Below are 19,844 nucleotides of genomic sequence, written 5' to 3' on the forward strand. Positions count from 1 at the left end.
AGGGAATGGCGAGCACATAGCGATGAAGTATTAACCAGTTTAAAAATTTCATTCCAAATTTCCTCAGATATTGATGTCTGTAAATCTTGTTTCTAGAGATGCTTAATTTTGCCTAAAGGAACATTCTTCGTCTCCAGTAACATACCATAAACATTAGATATTGAACCATTATGAAAAGGTGTCAAATTAAAAATTATGTCTAGTAAATTCTTATCTGAGCTTACAGGAAATGTGCATAACTGAGATCTTAGAAAGTCTCTGATTTGTAGATATCTAAAAAAGGGAGTTTTGAGTAAGCTATATTTAGCTGACAATTGCTCAAATGAAAAAAGATTTCCTCCAACAAACAGATCCCAAAATCATTTAATACACAACCTGTCCCATTCTTTAAAAACTAAATCGGTCATGGAAGGTTTAAAAAAATTAGAATAAATGGGACTAGAAAGGGAAAATCTCAATCAACCAAAATGTTTTCTAAATTGTGTCCAGATCCTCAGAGTATGTTTAACTATTAAGTTATCAGTTAGTTTACTTACAAATAAATGAAGTGAGGATCCAAGAAGAGAAATAATAGAAAATTTATTCACAGAGTTAGCTTCTAAAGAAACCCATACTGGACAGTCTACACAATTAATATAATATAGCCAAAACGTAAGATATCAAATATTAACTGCCCAGTAATAAAACCTAAAATTAGGTAAGGCTAAACCCCAGACTTTTTAGGTTTTTGAAGATGAACTTTATTTAAATGAGGACATTTATTTTTCCATATATAGGAGGATAAAATAGATTCCAGAGAGTCAAAAAAGGATTTAGGAATAAAAATGGCTAAAGCCTGAAAAAGATATATAAATTTAGGTAGAATATTCATTATAATAGAATTAATTTGTCCAATCGACAATATTGAAACAGGTGACCTATTTAATAATATCTTTTTTACATGGTTCAATAAAGTAAGAAAGTTTTCTTTAAGCAGGTGTTTGTAATTCTTAGTGATTGTTACACCCAAATAAGTAAATTGATTCCTTACAATTTTAAAAGGGAGATTAGTATTATTCAATACCAAATTATTTAAAAGAAATAATTCACTCTTATGTAGGTTCAATTTATATCCTGAAAACTGGCTAAAACGGGAGTGTAAAGAAAGAACGCAAGGTAACGAGGTCTCAACATTAGAGATAAAAAGCAATATATCATCAGCGTAAAGTGAGATTTTGTGGGTGATACCTCTCCTTAAAATACCACAGATATCATTAGATTCTCGAAAAGCAATGGCAAGGGGTTCTAAAGCTAGATCAAAAAGCAAAGGACTCAATGGACAACCTTGTCTAGTTCCGCGGTGAAGTTTAAATGGTTTGGAATTTTGAAAAATTCGTAAGTACCGGAGCAGAAGGAGGTAAATAAAGTAATTTAATCCATTGAATAAAATCTGTCCAAAATTAAATTTTTCTAATGTTTTAAATAAATAATTCTATTAAACTCGATCGAAGGCCTTCTCAACATCTAAGGATATCACACATTCCGATATCTCCTGAAAAGGAGAGTGAGTAACATTTAATACACGGTATATATTAAAATGAGAATGTCGGTTTTTAATAAATCTAGTCTGATCATCAGAAATAATAGAAGATAAAATATTTTCAATCCTATGAGCCAGAACTTTAGAAAGAATTTTAGTATCAACATTGAGTAATGAAATTGGCCTATATGAAGAGCATTCAGTTGGATCCTTGTTCTTTTTTAGGACAAGCGAAATAGAAGCTTCATAAAATGATTCAGGCAAACTACGCAATTTGTATCATAAGGAGGTGGCTGGGAACAGACCCAAGAGCAAGCCACAGACACTGAAATACTAGGGATAGGACTAGGATACAGGGTGAGGGCTAGGACATGGACACGAAAACCGGGAACCTGGAACAGGACAGGAGAAGAGAGCTAGGAACCAGGGCTTGGACTCCGAGCCAGAGACTGGACAAGGACCCAGAACCTGGGTCTTGCCTCTGGCTCGGACCCCAGAACTAGGCAAGGACGTGACTTGGCTGGCAGGCAGGACGAGGCTGGAGTCTTCAGGCTTGAGACTTGAGGTGAGGCTAGAGACCAGAGACTTGAGGCAAGGCTAGAGACCAGTTACTTGAGGCGAGGCTTGGGACCAGAGACTTGAGGTGAGGCTAGAGACCAGTTACTTGAGGCGAGGCTTCGACCAGAGACCTGAGGCGAGGCTTGAGGCCAGAGACCTGAGGCGAGGCTTGGGACCAGAGACCTGAGGCGTGGCTTGGGACAAGAGACTTGAGACTAGAGGCTTGAGGCGAGGCTTGAGGCTCGGGGCGAGGCTCAACTAGAGACTTGAGGCGAGGCTTGGCTAGAGGCTTGGGGTCTTGAAGCTCCTCCTGGGCAGGGCGCGGATCTCCACCCGATGGAGGCAAGGGACAGGAAGAGACAGAACCCACCACAGGGTAACGGCAATCTGGCCTGGCTTACCCGATGGAGGCAAGGGACTGGAAGGGACAGAACCCACCACAGGGTAATGGCAATCTGGCCTGGTTTACCCGGCAGAGGCAAGGGATAGGAAGGGACCTAGGTACAGGGTGGCTCCAAGTCAAGACTTCAGGTGAGGTGAGGCGAGAATTACCCACAAGAAAAGGCAAGGCTTCAGGCAATGCAAGGCAAGACAAGAACTTCGGGCGAGGCAAGGCGAGAGTTACTGGCAAGACAAGGCAAGACTTCAGGCAAGGAAACAGAAGGCAGGGGAAGGGATACAAGGAGTAAGGACAAGAACAATCCAGCAGCCACGCCCTGGTCTCTGGAGGTATTTATGCAACCAGCCCCTACGAGAATCAGCTGTCTCAATTAGTGCTCAACAGGAACAGATAGAGGGTAGACAGGAAAACCTGGAGCAAGGGTCAATGGATGGGGTCGGGAACTGGAACGTGGACTTCACGGACCGGACCATAACAATTTGAGAAAATCCAAAAAGACTAAGTGTAACTGCGGTATAATTAATGAAGAAAAAGCCTTATAAAATTCTCCAGAAAATCCATCTGGACCCAGAGCCTTTCCCGAGTGTAATGAACGTTTAGCCTCAGTGATTTCCTTATAAGAAATGGGTTGATCCATCTGTTTGCAGTTATCTGCAGAAAGTGCAGGGATATTTAATTGATCTAGAAAATTATTCATTTCATATTATCTTTAGGGGAATCAGAACTATAAAGTTTAGAATAGAATTCTCTTAAGGTATCATTTATTTCAGAGTAATCAGTTGTCCTATCACCATTAGTTTTGCAAATTTCTTTAATTTGTCATTTAACTACAGAAGTTTTTAATTGGTTGGCCAATATTTTGCTTGATTTATTTCTGTGAATGTAAAATTGAGTTTAATCTTTAAGAAGTTGAGTTGCAATTGGATATGTTAACAGAAGATCATACTTAGTTTTAACTTCAACACTTCAATATTTTTGATCTAATTGTTTCAATTGATTGGCTAATTCAATGCTTTCTTTATTAGCTTTATTCTTAGCACTCGCAGTATAAGAAATAATTTGTCCTCTAATATAGGCCTTGAAAGTATCCCATACAATAAGATTAGAAGTCTCTTCCTTTATATTCTCTTCAAAAATCAAAATAATATGCTTCTCTAGAAATCTTAAAAATTCCTTATCAGATAACAAAGTTGTATTAAAACGCCAAAATCTGTTGGTTTGAGGAAGACCAGGGAGTTTTAAAGATAGTAATATAGGAGCATGATCTGAAACGGCAATCCCTTTTTCTTCACAGGAATGAACTGATTGACTATCAATAAAAAAAAATCAATCCTGGAACTATGATGAACATGGGAAAAATGAATGCTCCCTATCTAAAGGATGTAAAAAACGCCAAACATCAACTGTACCACAGTTCAATAAAGAGGATTGAATAAACAAAGCTGATTTATTAAGAGACGCTGTGTTAGAAGATGATCAGTCTAGAATTGGGTCTAGCCAACAGTTAAAATCTCCTCCCATCACCAAAGAATAAAGATTCGGATCTGGTAAAAATGAAAAAAATGCTCAAAGAATCCTGGATCATCTACATTTGGGGCAAATACATTGGCAAATACTATTAATTTATTATCTAGTTTTCCTGAAACTATAACAAAACATCCATTAGTATCAGACACTAATTTATGTTGGACAAAGGAAAGTGTATTATCTATAAGAATCGAAACACCTGTAGATTTGGACTGAAAAGAAGAGTGAAAACGAAGTCCATTCCAACAGCTAAAAAACATAGATTATCACATTTGCGTATGTGAGTTTCTTGTAATAAAAATAGGGACCTTAAATTTCTTAATATAAGCAAAAATATTATTACGTTTAACAGTGATATAACCCTTTCATGTTAAAACTGAGTAAATTAATAGTTTGGTCCATTTTAAATATATTTAAAGTAAGGGTTAAAATGTAAGTTAAAAACCAAGCTATAAACCTTAAGAAATGGTAACCAAGCAACAAGTTGGCTAAAAATTCGAAAACAGCTTCTGGGATAAAAAACCATGCCCCCGCCCACCTCCCAAAGAAAGAAAACCAACCAATAGAAAGTCGGCATCTACAAACTACGGACAGCCCCCCAAAAAACCTGGTGATCGCTCCAATTAGTTTCAAGGTTAATTATATTCCAAGCTAGACTAATCAATACCCAAACAAGAGATTCAATTCTCATATATCAAAAATACAGTATTAAAAATACAAAAGGAAATTAGCTATAAAGGGTTTACAAAAAGTAAAAGATACAATTATTCATACAGATAGACATTAAACATTAATCTTATATCTTCGTGGAAAAACAGACTAAGTAGTTAGCTTTAAATTTAAAAAAATCTTTGTGCTTCAGCATTCAAACAAAACCACTCGAAGGATCCATCTTTAATGAGATTCTCAGTCAAACTGGGTAGCCAAGGGATGGGTTAAAACCCTTATTTAAAAAAATTCCAACAGAGCTTGTTTAAACTTAGCACATTCCTGCATAACCTCAAGCGAATAATCTTCGAGAATCTTAATATTCCACTCTATAACCAATCGTGCCCCTTCGACGGGATTTGTGAACTAAAAGTTTCTCATTTAATCTTGTGTCTTCATGTAAGGAGAAACTAAACAGCTAGCCTTCGGATTTTCAGATTTTTTGTGCTTCAACAATTGAGCTGAACCATTCAAAAGAACCGTTTTTAAGTGTGATTCTGAGTCGGGCTGGGCAGCGAAGGGAAGGCTTGAAACCCTTATTAAAAAGCTCGGACATAACTTCTTTGAACTTAACACATTCCTCAGGTAATGACCTCAGGTAATGAACACCACATAACCTCAGGTGAATAATCTTCAACAATTCTAATCTTGTGACCATTATAGTCAATCGTGCCTCTTCGATGATATTCGCGAATTAAGAGTTCCTTTGTTTAAAATTCCTGAAAACAGATTATTACTGATCTTGGTCTCTGACCGTTAAGAGGTCTAAATGCAGGAGATCTGTGAACTCGATCGATCATAGGCACAGATGTCAAAATCTTCGGAAATAATTCTTGCAAAAAGTTTGCAAACAACTCCATAGGATGTTTACCTTCGAGTAGTTATTCGAGACCCAGAACCCGTAGGTTGTTCCTTCTACTTCTATTTTCAAGGATGATAATCTTCTGTCTTAACTTTTCGTTGGACTTTGATTGCTTTTCACAAAGCTTCTGCAATTCATTCACTTCCATTTCCAGAGCCGACAAAATTTTCTCATAATTTTTCATACGTTTATCGTGTTCATTAAGAGTTTGTTGAATAGAATCTATTTGTTTAAATTCGGTGCTGAATTGTTGAAACTTCTCAGAGGCTTCTCGTGTATGACTTTGCAGCAAATCCATAATAGAATCCGAAGAGGCAGGAAAATCATCCTTTTTAGTACCTCTGGCAATCCTTCCAGCCATAATAGAAGAATATCACACTTAATAAAGAAGATTCAAGACAGGTTGGAAATAGTAAGATAATTAGAGTTGGAACAACAGCAGATTGCTGTTACTCCATCAGCCACTACCAGGAAATCTCCTGACTTTTATTTTGAAATTCAGTTAGACTACATCAGGAAGACGAGCCATTTTTGTTTTTAGTTGAATTTTTCAGTCAGACTGAAGTGCGTGTACACAATTGTGTGCCATCGCAAGTGTTGTTTTAGTTCTTAAAGGAGAACACTATCTGAGCAATATTTTGTGTTAATATTATGTAAAAGTTTATTCCTGATTATCAATATATTGAACCAATCTTTCTCTTAGCCCCAGTCTCCTGCCTTCTCCCCGTATCCATTCATACCCTGACCAATCAAGAATCTATCAAATTCTGCCGTAAGTATACATAAAGACTTGACTGCCAAAGAATTTCACAGATCTTTAACCACTCTCTAGCTAAAGATATTCCTCCTTATCTCTGTTCTAAAAGGACAACCCCCTATTCTGAGACCGTATCCTCTGGTCTTAGACTCTCCCACCATAGGGAAACGTCCCCTCCACATCCACTCTATCAAGGTCTTTCACCATTTGATAGGTTTCAATGAGGTCACCCTACATTCTTCTGAATTCTAAGAAATACAGGACCAGAACCATCAAATTCTCTTTATATGACAAGCTATTGAACCCTGGAATTATTTTTGTGAATATCCCTTGAACCCTCTCCAGTTTCAGCACATCCTTTTGAAAATAACGGGCCCAAAACTGCTCACAGTTCTCCAAGTGAGGCCTCGCCATTGCTTTATAAAATTTCAACGTTGCATCCTTGCTTTTATATTCTAGCCCTCTTAAAATGAATGCTAATGTTACATTCGCATTCCTTACCACAGACTCAACCTGCAAATTAACCTTCAGGGAATCCTGCACGAGGAATCCCTAGTCACTTTGCACCTCAATTTGTTCTATTTTCTCTCTATTTAGAAAATAGTCAACCCTTTCATTTCTTCTACCAAGGTGCATAACCATTCACTACCTAGCACTGTATTCCATTTACCATTACTTTGCCCATTCTCCAAATCTGTCTAAGTCCTTCTGTAGCCTCTCTACCTCCTCAAAACTACCTGCACCTCCACATATCTTCATATCATTTGCAAACTTTACGAAGAAGCCATCAATTCCATCATCCTAATTATTGACATATAACGTGAAAAGAATCGGTCCCCACACAGACCCCTGTGGAGCACCACTAGTCACCGGCAGCCAGCCAGCAAAAGCTCTCTTTATTCCCACGCTTTGCCTCCTGCAAATCACTGCTTTATCCATGCTAGAATCTTTACTGTAATACCATGGGCTTGTAGCTTGTTAAGCAGCCTCATGTATGGCACCTTGTCAAAGGCCTTCTGAAAATGCAAGTACACTACATCAACGGATTCTCCTTTGTGTACCCTGCTTACTATTTCTTCAAAGAATTCCAACAGATTTGTCAGGCAAGATTTTTCCTTGAGGAAACTATGCTGACTATGGTACTGATGTTTCTGATGAAGGGTCATGGTCTAAAATGTCGACTGTTTACTCTTTTCTATAGATGCTGCCTCGCCTGCTGAGTTCCTCCAGCATTTTGTGTGTTGCTTGGATTTCCAGCAACTGCAGATTTTCTCTTATGTGGATGGCCTATTTTATCATGTGCCTCTACTAGCCTGAGAAGTTATCTTTAATAATCGACTCCAATGTCTTCCCGACCAAGGTCAGACAAACTGGCCTATAGCAACCTTTTCTCTGCCTCGCTTAAGGAGTGGAGTGACATTTACAATCTTCCAGTCTTCCAGAACCATTCCAGACTCTAGTGATTCTTGAAAGATCATTACTAATGTGTCCAAGATCTCTTTCAGAACTCTGGGGGTACACTATTTGGCTCAGGTGACTTATGTTCCTTCAGACCTTTCAGTTTCCCAAGAATCTTCTCTTTAGTTATGGTAACCTCATACACTACATGCCCCCTGACACCTGGAACTTCCACCATACTGCTAGTGTCTTCCACAGTGAAGACTAATGCAAAATACTTATCCAGTTCATTTCGCGATTTTATTATCCCCCATTACCACCTCTCCAGCATCATTTTCCAGTGTCCAATATTTATTCTCGCCTCTCTCTGTTGCACTTTATGTATCTGAAGAAACTTTTGGTATTCTCTTTAATATTATTGGCTAGCTTATTGGCTAGTATTCCAACTTCATCTTCTTAACAATGTTTAATGTTGACATATTTTCATTTTAAACAATGGGGTAGAAAACACCATTAAATACATACTGCAGATATTCAAAAAGAGTAATTCAAAGTTCAAAATAAATTTATGAGCAAAATACAGATATTTACATTTATAAAATACATACATTTACAGGAAAGTAAAGAAACAATAAAACTGACAAACAACCATTGTGCAAAAGACAAACTAAAACTTAAGAAAATACTGAGAATGAGTTATAAAACCTCCTCAAGAGTGAGGCTGTAGCTCGTAGAATCAATTTAGAGTAATGGCGATTGAAGTTATTTGTGCTGGTTTAGGAGCTTGATGGCTGTAGGGTAGTAACTGTTTATGAACCAGGTGGTGTAGGACTTGGGTTTCTCTACCTCCCACTCAAAGGTGGTAGCGAGGAGAGAGCATTGCCAGCATGGTCTGTATCTTTGATGAAGAACGGTGCTTTCTTGAGGCAGCTCCCTAAACAGGTTCAATGTAAATCACTAATCAAATCCCGTTCAGAAATCTAAGGCAGTGGTGGATCTTTTAGATGCGAATTTGACTCTGAATTGAATTTGAATTGATATCATTCTTCCCTGTACGGGTTTTGATTCAGCATTAGTAAACTCAAAAATCTTTGAAAATCCTCAATGAGTCCAAAGGAGAGCTTCACAGGCGTTCGGTGTGACTCCGGCAGCCCAGTCAGCGGCGGGAGCAGCACACAGCGAGGAGGTTACCCGCAGGTCAATGGCACTCATTTAGAAGGAGGGCTTCGTGGGCGTTCAATGTCATTCTGGCAGCCAGCCCAATCAGCGGCGGGCACAGCGCAGAGAGGCGTAAATAAAAATACAGAGGGGACAAGAGGAGCGGCCGTTGTTGGAAGTGGGCCAGTGGTTAGAGGCGGAGTGTCAGACTTTGGCTCAAAGGAGGCTTCGGCTCAAAAGAGGCATTGGCTCTGGATATGTCTCTGTTAAGTTTCCTTTTATTTTTACTGTGGCAGGGGTACTTAGTGTAGTTTAAATGGCTGTTGTGTGTTCTTCTTGCCGGATATTGGAGTCCTGGGAGACTCAGAGTCTCCCAGGAAACTACATCTGCGTGAAGTGCATCCTTGAAGATCATATTAAGGATCTTGGCTTGTATGGGAGAGTGAGGAGGTCATCAATCGGACTTGCAGTGAAATAGTCAACCCCAAGTTGCAGGAGGCAGGGATCTAGGTGACTGTCAGGAGAAGGAATGAGAAGGTGAATAGGCAGTTAGCGCAGAACACATCTGTGGCCATTTCCTTCAATAATGAGTATACTGTTGTGAGGGATGACCTCCCAGGGGAATGCCACAGTCACTAGATTACGGCCACTGAGCATGGGTCCAGGGTGCAGAAAGGAAAGAGGGAGAAGAGGGGAGCAGTAGTGATAGGGGACTTAATAGTCAGAGGAACAGACCAGGAGATTCTGTGGGTAGGAATGTGACACTCAGATGCCTCCCAGGTTCAAGGATCAGGAACATCTCGGATCATGTCCACAGCATTTTGGAAGGAGAGGGAGAGCAGCCAGATGACTTGGTACATATTGGTACCAATGACACAGGAAGGAAAAGCAAAGAGCTCCTGAAAGGAGAATTTAGAGAGCTAGGCAGAAAGCTAAGAAGCAGGACGTCCAGGGTAGTAATTTTGGGATAGCTACCTGTGCCACACACCAGTGGGGGTAGAAACAGATGATTTGACAGATAAGCACGTGGCCGAGTAGCTGGTACAAGGGGCAGGGCTTCAGGTTCTTGGATCATTGAGATCTCTTCTAGGGAAGATATGACCTGTAGAAAAGGGACAGGTTGCACCTGAACCTGCGGGGTCCAATATTCTTGCAGGCAGGTTTGTTAGCACTGATGGGAGGGTTTAAATTTGGCAGAGGTATTGGGACCAGAGTGAAGGGATTCGGGATAGGACGGTTGGTAAAAAAGTAAAGGTAGCGTGCAGTCAGACTGTCAGGAAGGGCAGGCAGATGATAGGGCAAAATTTCAGCCAGCAATGTGAGCATCAGTGCATTAGGGATACAGAATCAAAAAGGGTAGCAAATACAGTACCCACTGTTATATCTCAATGCATGGAGTATAAGAAATTAGGTGGATTATCTTGTTGCACTTCTACAGATTGTCAGGTATGATGTTGTAGCCATCACTGAATCGTGGCTAAGGGATGGTTGTAGTTGGGAGCTGAATGTCCAAGGTTATACATTGTATTGGAGGGGTAGGAAGTTAGGGAGAGGGGGTGGTGTGGCTCTGCTGGTAAAGAATGGCGTCAAATCAGTAGAAGGTTGTGACATACAGGATCAGAAGGTGCTGAATCCTTGTGGGTTGAGTTAAGAGACTGCAAAGGTAAACGGACCCTTATGGCCGTTATATAAAAGCTTCCCAACAGTAGCTGGGATGTGAACCACAGATTACAACGGGGAAATAGAAAAGCTGTGTCAAAAGGGCAATATTATGATAATGATGGGAGATTTTAACATGCAGGTAGATTGGGAAAATCAGGTTGATAATGGTTCTTAAGAGAGTGAGTTTGTTGAATGCCTATGAGTTGGCTTTTTAGAGTAGTTTGTTGTTGACCCAGGGTGATTAGGGAGTTTAAGGTAAACGAACCCTTAGACGAGGCAGTGATCACAATATGATTGAGTTCAACTTGAAAATTGATAGGGATGAAGTAAAGTCTGATATAGCAGTATTTCAGTGGAGTAAAGGAAATTACAGTGGTATGAAAGAGGAGTTGGCCAAAGTAAATTGGAAGGAGATGCTGGCAGGATGACAGCAGAGCAGCAATGGCTTAAAATTCTGGGGAAAATGAGGAAGGTGCAGGACATGTGCATACAAAAAACAAAGGAATGCTCAAATGCCAAAATAGTTCAACCGTGGCTGACAAGGGAAGTTAAAGCTTATGTAAAAAAGCAAAAGAGAGGGCAGACATCAAAGCAAAAATTAGCAGGAAGATAGTGGATTGGGAGGCTTTAAAAAACCTACGGAAAGCAACTAAAAAAATCATTAGGAGGGAAAAGATGAAATATGAAGCAAGCCATCAAAAAATATCAAGGTGGATAGAAAAAGCTTTTTCAAGTTTATAAAAAAAAAGAAATGAGACTGGATATAGGACCACTAGGAAATGAGGCCAGAGAAATAATAACGGGGGACAAGGAGATGACAAATGAACTAAATGAGTACTTTGCATCAGTCTTCACTGTGGAAGACATTAGCAGTGTGCCCGATAATGAAGGGTGTGAGGAAAGAGAAGTGAGTGCAGTTTGTATTTCAAGGGAGAAGGGCTCAAAAAGCTGAAAGACCTAAAGATACACAAGTCATCTGGATCAGATGAAATGCACCCTAGGGTCTGAAAGAGGTAGCGATAGAGATTGCAGCGGCACTAGTAATGATTTTTCAAGAATTATTGGACTCTGGCATCGTTCCGGAGGACAGGAAAATTGCAAATGTTACTCCACTATTTAAGAATGGAGGGAGGTAGCAGAAAGGAAATTAAAGATCAGTTAGCCTGACCTCAGTGGTTGGGAAAATGTTGAAGCAAATTGTTAAGGACGAGGTTATGGAGTACGTGGAGACACAAGACAAGATAGCACGAAGTCAGCATGGTTTCCTTCAGGGAAAATATGCCTGACCAACCTGTTGGAATTCTTTGAGGGGATTTAAGTAGGATAGATAAAAGGGCAGCAGTGGATGTTGTATATTTGGATTTTCAGAAGGCCTTTGACAAGGTACCACACATGAGGCTGCTTATCAGGTTAAGAACCCATGGTATTACAGGAAGGTTACTAGCATGGTTAGCGCTTTGGGAGGAGGCAGCAAGTAGGAATAAAATGATCCTTTTCTGGTTGATTGCCAGTGACTAGAGGTGTTCCACAGGGGTTGATGCTGAGACTGCTAGATGATAGAATAGATGGCTTTGTTGCCAAGTTTGCAGATGATACCAAGATTGATGGAGGGGCAAGTAGTGTTGAGGAAACAGGTAGGCTGCTCCTTTCCTCCGTTCTTAAAGAGTGGAGTAGGCTTAGACAGATTAGGAGAATAGGCAAGAGAGTTTCAAATGAAATACTATGTTGGAAAGTGCATGGTTATGCACGTTGGTAGTATAAATAAATATGCAGACTGTTTTCTAAATGGGGAGATGCAAAGGGACTTGGGAGTTCCACTGCAGCACATCCTCAGGATTAACATGCAGGTTGAGTTGGTGGTGAGGAAGGAAATGCAATGTGAGCATTCATTTCAAGAAGTCTAGAAATTAAGAGCAGGGATGTGATGCTAAGGTTTTATAAGGCACTGGTGAGGTCTCATTTTGACTATTGTGAACAGTTTTGGACTCATCATCTACGAAAAGATGTGCTGGCGTTGGAGGGGGTTCAGAGGATGTTCACAAGGATGATTCCGGGAATAAAAGGATTATCATACGAAGAACATTTGATGGCTTTGGGCCTGTATTCACTGGAATTTAGAAATATGAGGGGGGATCTCATTGAAATCTTTCAAATGTTGAAAGTCCTAGACAGAGTAAATGTGGAAAGGACGTTTCCCATGGTGGGGGAGTCTAGGGCAAGAGGGCACAGTCTTGGGATAAAGGAGCATCCATTTAAAACAGAGATGCAGAGAAATTTCTTTAGCCAGAGGGTGGTAAATTTGTGGAATTTGTTACTGCCTGTGGTCAGGTCATTGGGTGCATTTAAGGTGGAGATTGATAGGTTCTTGACTAGCCATATCATAACGTTTACAGGAGGAAGGCCAGGGATTGGGCTGAGGAGGGGGAGACAAAAAAAAAGGATCAGCCATGATTAAATGGTGCAGCAGACTCGATGTGTCAAATGGCCTAATTTTGCTCCTATTTTTTATGGTCTTACGGCATTCTGAACTGTGATAATTCATCATTCACTTCAATTCCACAGAATCAGTCCAAATGCAAATAAGAGAGCCAATTTCTGATGATGAAAAGGAAGCACAAATTGTAGATGCTGGAAATCTAAAATTAAATTTTGTAACCTGGGGAAAAGTACGTGCTCAGGACAACAAAGACTTTTCCGGGTTTTAATTCCTTTATCAGTTTTCGATGTTTAAGTGCCAGTAGAGGGTTGCGAGACAAAACAAACTAATTTATAACCAGTTCTTGCCGTTACAATCTCAGTTTAACTTCCGATTCACACCCTTGTGTATGGACAGAATTGCGTATGCAGTGTAAGAAAAACACCAGAACTAATACGGTACAAATACAGTACAAATATGGTACTAATATGGTAGTGGCAATCCTACTTGGGTGGTGGGGAACTTTGCCCAAGCCACGCGATCCAGCGTTGAGTCATTCACGCGAGAAAATCTTGCCTCACCATGCCTAGCCTTGGGAAGGGCCCAAATCCCAACATCTTACCACATCTTCAGCAGAAAGCAAAATGGTCTCCCCACTATCCCGCGCGTGCGTGATGACATCGCCATCTCCCTTAAAGGCATAGACAACTGTTCTAGAATTACCCAGATGGATCCTAAGTACACTTTTAACGATACTGAATAAGATCCAGTGGTCACCCGGTTATATGGGGAGACAGAGTGCAGGTCTCAGGTTGAAACCTGTTTGCCAGAACTGAGAAATAGAAACGATAGTTCTAAGTTGCAGAGAAGATCTGGGGTGAGGGAGCAGTGTTAGAGAATGGATACAGCAAAAGGGATTTCAAATGATGGGGTGAAGCCAGAATTGCCGAGGGGTATAAGTACAGAGGTCTTTGGGTCAATGGATTAAGAGGGGTAACGTTTACAAGCTATAAAATGAGAGCAGTTAGAAAGCAAGGTCACAAACCAAGGAATGTAGGGAGAAAGGGAGAGAAAAGGTGAGCCAATATCACATTTTGAAGACAGAGTACTGTAGCAGAAATGAGCGACTCTGATATAGATAGAAGAAGCGAGTTGCTGTAATGTACTATTTGATACAGACTCTAGAAGGCAGAATGTACGCCAGCTTATCTTGAACTTCATTAGCAGTGCAGGAGACCCATAGGTCACATTATGAGGAGGATGGAAAATTAAAATGCAGGCAACAAGAAAATGAGTCACTCATCAGGAGTGGAAAGGAAGTGGGCAGAAATCATAATGAGATGTTGTGGGGGGGGAGTACAAGCTGGCAGGCAATAGGTGAAACCAAATGAGAGGGATGGTGTTAAGTGGGGAGGGGAGGGAGAAAGATGTGATGATCTGAGAGATGATAGGTGGGAGATGTAGAGAACTGAGGAAGACGGAATTTGATAGGAGAGGAGTAATTGGAGGGAGGAGGGTAACCAGAGGGGGGAGATAGGCAGTTTCATGAGGGCAGGGGAGGAGACGAGAAGCAACAGAATGGGAAAAGCAAAAAAAAAAAGGAAGTCAGGGGGAGGGGAAGAGGGAGAAGTTACCAGGGTGGATAAATTGATATTCATACTATCAAGTTGGAAGCTACCCGGGTGGAATGTGAGGTGTTGCTCCTACAACACAAGTTTGGCCTAATTGTGGCTTTAGAGGAGGCCTTGGAATGAGAGTGTGAAGGAGAATTGAAATGAGTGGCCACTGGGAGATCCTGCCTCTTGCAGCACACAGATCAAAGGTGCTTGACGAAGCGGTCCACCAATCAGTGTCAGGTCTCACCAACATAGAGGAGGCTGCACTGGGAACGCAGAATATAATAAATGACCCCTCACCTCACCTGGAAGGACTGCTTAGAGCTCTGAATGTTGGTGAAATACGGTAACAGCTATAGGGGTAGGTGTGGCACTTGTTTACGGGGATAAGTGCTAGGAGAGAGATCAGTGAGGAAGGACAAGTGGACAAGGGAATCACAAAGACAGTAATCCCTGCAGGAAGCAGAAAAGTGTGAGGAGGGATTGATGTATCTGGTGGTAGGATCCCATTGGGGATGGTGGAAGTCATGGAGAATGATGTACTGGATACAGAGTCTTATTTTTTTTCTTCCAAATGGTCTCCAAACCAACACGTTAACCTGGTTTCTCTCCACAGACGTTGTCTTTTGTAACTTCTAGAGATGATGTGAGAGTGGATGCCATTACAGTTAACAAATGTGTTATCAGTTTGTCTTGGTAAAAATGAAGTTCCACCATCGATGAAAGAAGATATTGTGTTTCTTTAGAGGCCCCGCTCTGCTTGTTTTTGTACTTACGATTGTGAGGGAAGTACAGCTCCAGTGCCACATTTCAGTCTGCTGAAAACACCACTGTTGTTGACTGAGTCAGAGTTGGTGATGAATTGGCAAATAGGTGGGAGATTGAAAATTTGGTTAAATGGTACCACAACAACAGCCTCTCACTCAACATCAGCAAAGCTAAAGAGATGATTATTGACTACAGGAAGAAGGAAACTGGAGATCCATGAGCCAGTCCTCATTAAGGTTTTGGAAGTGGAGAGGTTTAAGTTCCATTCAACCATAGAAACATAGAACACTACAGCACAGTAAACAGGCCATTCGGCCCTTCTAGTCTGTGCCAAAACTTTATTTCACTAGTCCCATTGACCTGAATCAAGTCCATAAACCTCCAGACCTCTCCCATCTATGTATCTATCCAATTTATTCTTAAAACTTAAGAGTGAGCCCGCATTTACCATGTCAAATGGCAGCCCGTTCCACACTGTCACCATTCTCAGAGTGAAGTTGTTCCCCCAAACCTTTCTCCTTTCACCCTAAAGCCATGTCCTCTCGTACTTATCTCTCCTAATCTAAGTGGAAAGAGCCTATTCACATTTACTCTGTCTATACCCCTGATAATTTTGTAAACCTCTATTAAATCTCCCCTCATTCTTCTACGCTCTGAGGAATAAAATCCTAACCTGTTCAATCTTTCCCTGTAACTCAACTCCTGAAGACCCGACAACATCCTAGTAAATCTTCTCTGCACTCTTTCAATCTTACTGATATCCTTCCTATAGTTAGGTGACCAGAACTGCACACAATACTCCAAATTTGGCCTTATCAATGTCTTATACAGCCTCAACATAACATCCCAACTCCTATACTCAATACTTTGATTTATGAATGCCAGGATGCCAAAAGCCTTCTTTACAACCCTGTCTACCTGTGATGCCAATTTCAGGGAATTATGTATCTGAACTCCCAGATCCCCTTGTTCCTCCACACTCCTCAGTGCCCTACCATTTACTGTGTATGTCCTACCTTGATTTGTCCTTCCAAAATGCAACACCTCACAGTTGTCTGCATTAAATTCCATCTGCTATTTTGTGGCCCATTTTTCCAGTTGGTCCAGATCCCTCTGCAAGCTTTGAAAGCCTTCCTTGCTGTCCACAATGCCTCCAATCTTAGTGTCATCAGCAAACTTGCTGATACAATTTACCACATTATCATCTAGATCATTGATATAGACAACAAACAACAATGGCCCCAGCACAGATCCCTGAGGCACACCACTAGTCACAGGCCTCCAGTCTGAGAAGCAATCATCCACTACCACTCTCTGTCTTCTCCCACACAGCCAATTTCAAATCCAGTTTACAACCCCTCCATGGATACCTAGTGTCTGAACCTTGTGAACTAACCTCCCATGTGGGACCTTATCAAAGGCCTTACTAAAGTCTATGTAGACAACATCCACAGCCTTTCCTTCATCTACTTTCTTGGTAACCTCCTCGAAAAACTCTACAAGATTCATTAAACACGATCTACCATACACAAAGCCATGCTGACTATCCTTAATCAGCCCTTGGCTGTCCAAATACTTGTATATCCAATCTCTCAGAACACCTACCAATAATTTACCTACTATTGATATCAGGCTCGCTGGCCTGTAATTATCTGGTTTACTTTAGGAGACTTTTTTAAACAACGGAACAACATGAGCTACCCTCCAATCCTCCGTCACTGCACCCATGGCTAAGGACGTTTTAAATATTTCTGACAGGGCCCCTGCAATTTCTACACTAGATTCTCTCAAGGTCCGAGGAAATATCATGTCAGGCCTGGGGGATTTATCTACCTTTATTCGCTGTAAGGCAGCAAGTACCTCCTCCTCTTTAATCTCTATATGTTCCATGACACTACCGCTTGTTTCCCTTCCTTCCATATACGCTATGCCAATTTCATAGAACATAGTATAGTACAGCACAGTACAGGCCCTTTAGCCCACAATGTTGTGCCAACTCATACACCCTGCCTTCCATATAACCCTCCACCTTAAATTCCTCCATATACCAGTCTAGTAGTCTCTTAAATCTCACTAGTGTATCTGCCTCCACCACTGACTCAGGCAGTGCATTCCACGCACCAACCACTCTCTGAGTGAAAAACCTTCCTCTAATATCCCCCTTGAACTTCCCACTCCTTACCTTAAAGCCATGTCCTCTTGTATTGAGCAGTGGTGCCCTGGGGAAGAGGTGCTGGCTGTCCACTCTATCTATTCCTCTTAATATCTTGTATCACTCTATCATGTCTCCTCTCATCCTCCTTCTCTCCAAAGAGCCCTAGCTCCCTTGATCCCTGATCATAATGCATACCGTCTAAACCAGACAGCATCCTGGTAAATCTCCTCTGTACCCTTTCCAATGCTTCCACATCCTTCCTATAGTGAGGTGATCAGAACTGGACACAGTACTCCAAGTGTGGCCTAACCAGAGTTTTATAGAGCTGCATCATTACATCGCAACTCTCAAACTCTATCCCTCGACTTATGAAAGCTAACACCCCATAAGCTTTCTTAACTACCCTATCTACCTGTGAGGCAACTTTCAGGGATCTGTGGACATGTACCCCCAGATCCCTCTGCTCCTCCGTACTAGCAAGTATCCTGCCATTTACTCTGCCTTGGAGTTTGTCCTTCCAAAGTGTACCACCTCACACTTCTCCTGGTTGAACACCATCTGCCACTTCTCAGCCTACTTCTGCATCCTATCAATGTCTCTCTGCAATCTGTGACAATCCTCTACACTACACACAACGCCACCAACCTTTGTGTCATCTGCAAACTTGCCAACCCACCCTTCTACGCCCACATCCAGGTCATTAATAAAAATCACGAAAAGTAGAGGTCCCAGAACCGATCCTTGTGGGACACCACTAGTCACAATCCTCCAATCTGAATGTACTCCCTCCACCACCACCCTCTGCCTTCTGCAGGCAAGCCAATTCTGAATCCACTTAGCCAAACTTTCCTGGATCCCATGCCTTCTGACTGTCTGAATAAGCCTACCGTGTGGAACTTTGTCAAATGCCTTACTAAAATCCACATAGATCACATCCACTGCACTACCCTCATCTATATGCCTGGTCACCTCCTCAAAGAACTCTATCAGGCTTGTTAGACATGAACTGCCCTTCACAAAGCCATGCTGACTGTCCCTGATCAGACCATGATTCTCTAAATGCCCATAGATACTATTCTCTAAGAATTTTTTCCAAGAGCTTTCCCACCACAGACGTAAGGCTCACTGGTCTATAATTACCCGGACTATCCCTACTACCTTTTTTGAACAAGGGGACAATATTCACCTCCCTCCAATCCCCCGGTACCATTCCCATGGACAATGACGACACGAAGATCCTAGCCAGAGGCTCAGCAATCTCTTCCCTCACCTCGTGGAGCAGCCTGGGGAATATTCCATCGGGCCCTGGGGACTTATCTGTCCTAATGTAATTTAACACTCCAACTCCCCCTCTCCCTTAATATCAACATGCTTCAGAACATCAACCTCACTCATATTGTCCTCACTGTCATCATGTTCCTGCTCATTGGTGAATACCGAAGAGAAGTATTCTTTGAGGACCTCGCTTGCTTCCACAGCCTCCAGGCACATCTTCCCACCTTTATCTCTAATTCCTACCTACCTTCACTCCTGTCATCCTTTTGTTCTTCACATAATTGAAGAATACCTTGGGGTTTTCCTTTACCCTACTCACCAAGGCCTTCTCATGCCCCCTTCTTGCTCTCCTCAGCCCCTTCTTTAGCTCCTTTCTTGCTACCCTATGTTCCTCAATAGACCCATCTGATCATTGCTTCCTAGATCTCATGTATGCTGTCTTCTTCCACCTGACTAGATTTTCCACCTCACTTGTCACCCATGGTTCCTTCACCCTACCATTCTTTATTTTAACATCCTGCAAGAGATCTCTAAACATCGACCACATGTCCATAGTACATTTCCCTGCAAAAACATCTTCCCAATTCACACCCGCAAGTTCTAGCCTTACAGCCTCATAATTTGCCCTTCTCCAATTAAAAATGTTCCTGTCATCTCTGATTTTATCCTTTTCCATGATAATGCTAAAGGCCAGGGAGCGGTGGTCACTGTCCCCCAGATGCTCACCCACTGAGAGATCTGTGACCTGACTCGGTTCGTTACCAAATACTAGATCTAGTATGGCATTCCCCCTAGTCGGCCTGTCCACATACTGTGACAGGAATCCATCCTGGACACACTTAACAAACTCTGTCCCATCTAAACCATTGGAACTAATCAGGTGCCAAATCAATATTAGGGAAGTTAAAGTCACCCATGATAACAACCCTGTTATTTTTGCACCTTTCCAATAACTGCCTCCCAATCTGCTCCTCTGTATCTCTGCTGCTACCAGGGGGCCTATAGAATACCCCCAATAGAGTAACTGCTCCCTTCCTGTTCCTGACTTCCACCCATACTGATTCA

Source organism: Mobula birostris, chromosome 2 (genome assembly GCF_030028105.1).
Source record: "Mobula birostris isolate sMobBir1 chromosome 2, sMobBir1.hap1, whole genome shotgun sequence".
NCBI lineage: Eukaryota > Metazoa > Chordata > Chondrichthyes > Myliobatiformes > Myliobatidae > Mobula > Mobula birostris.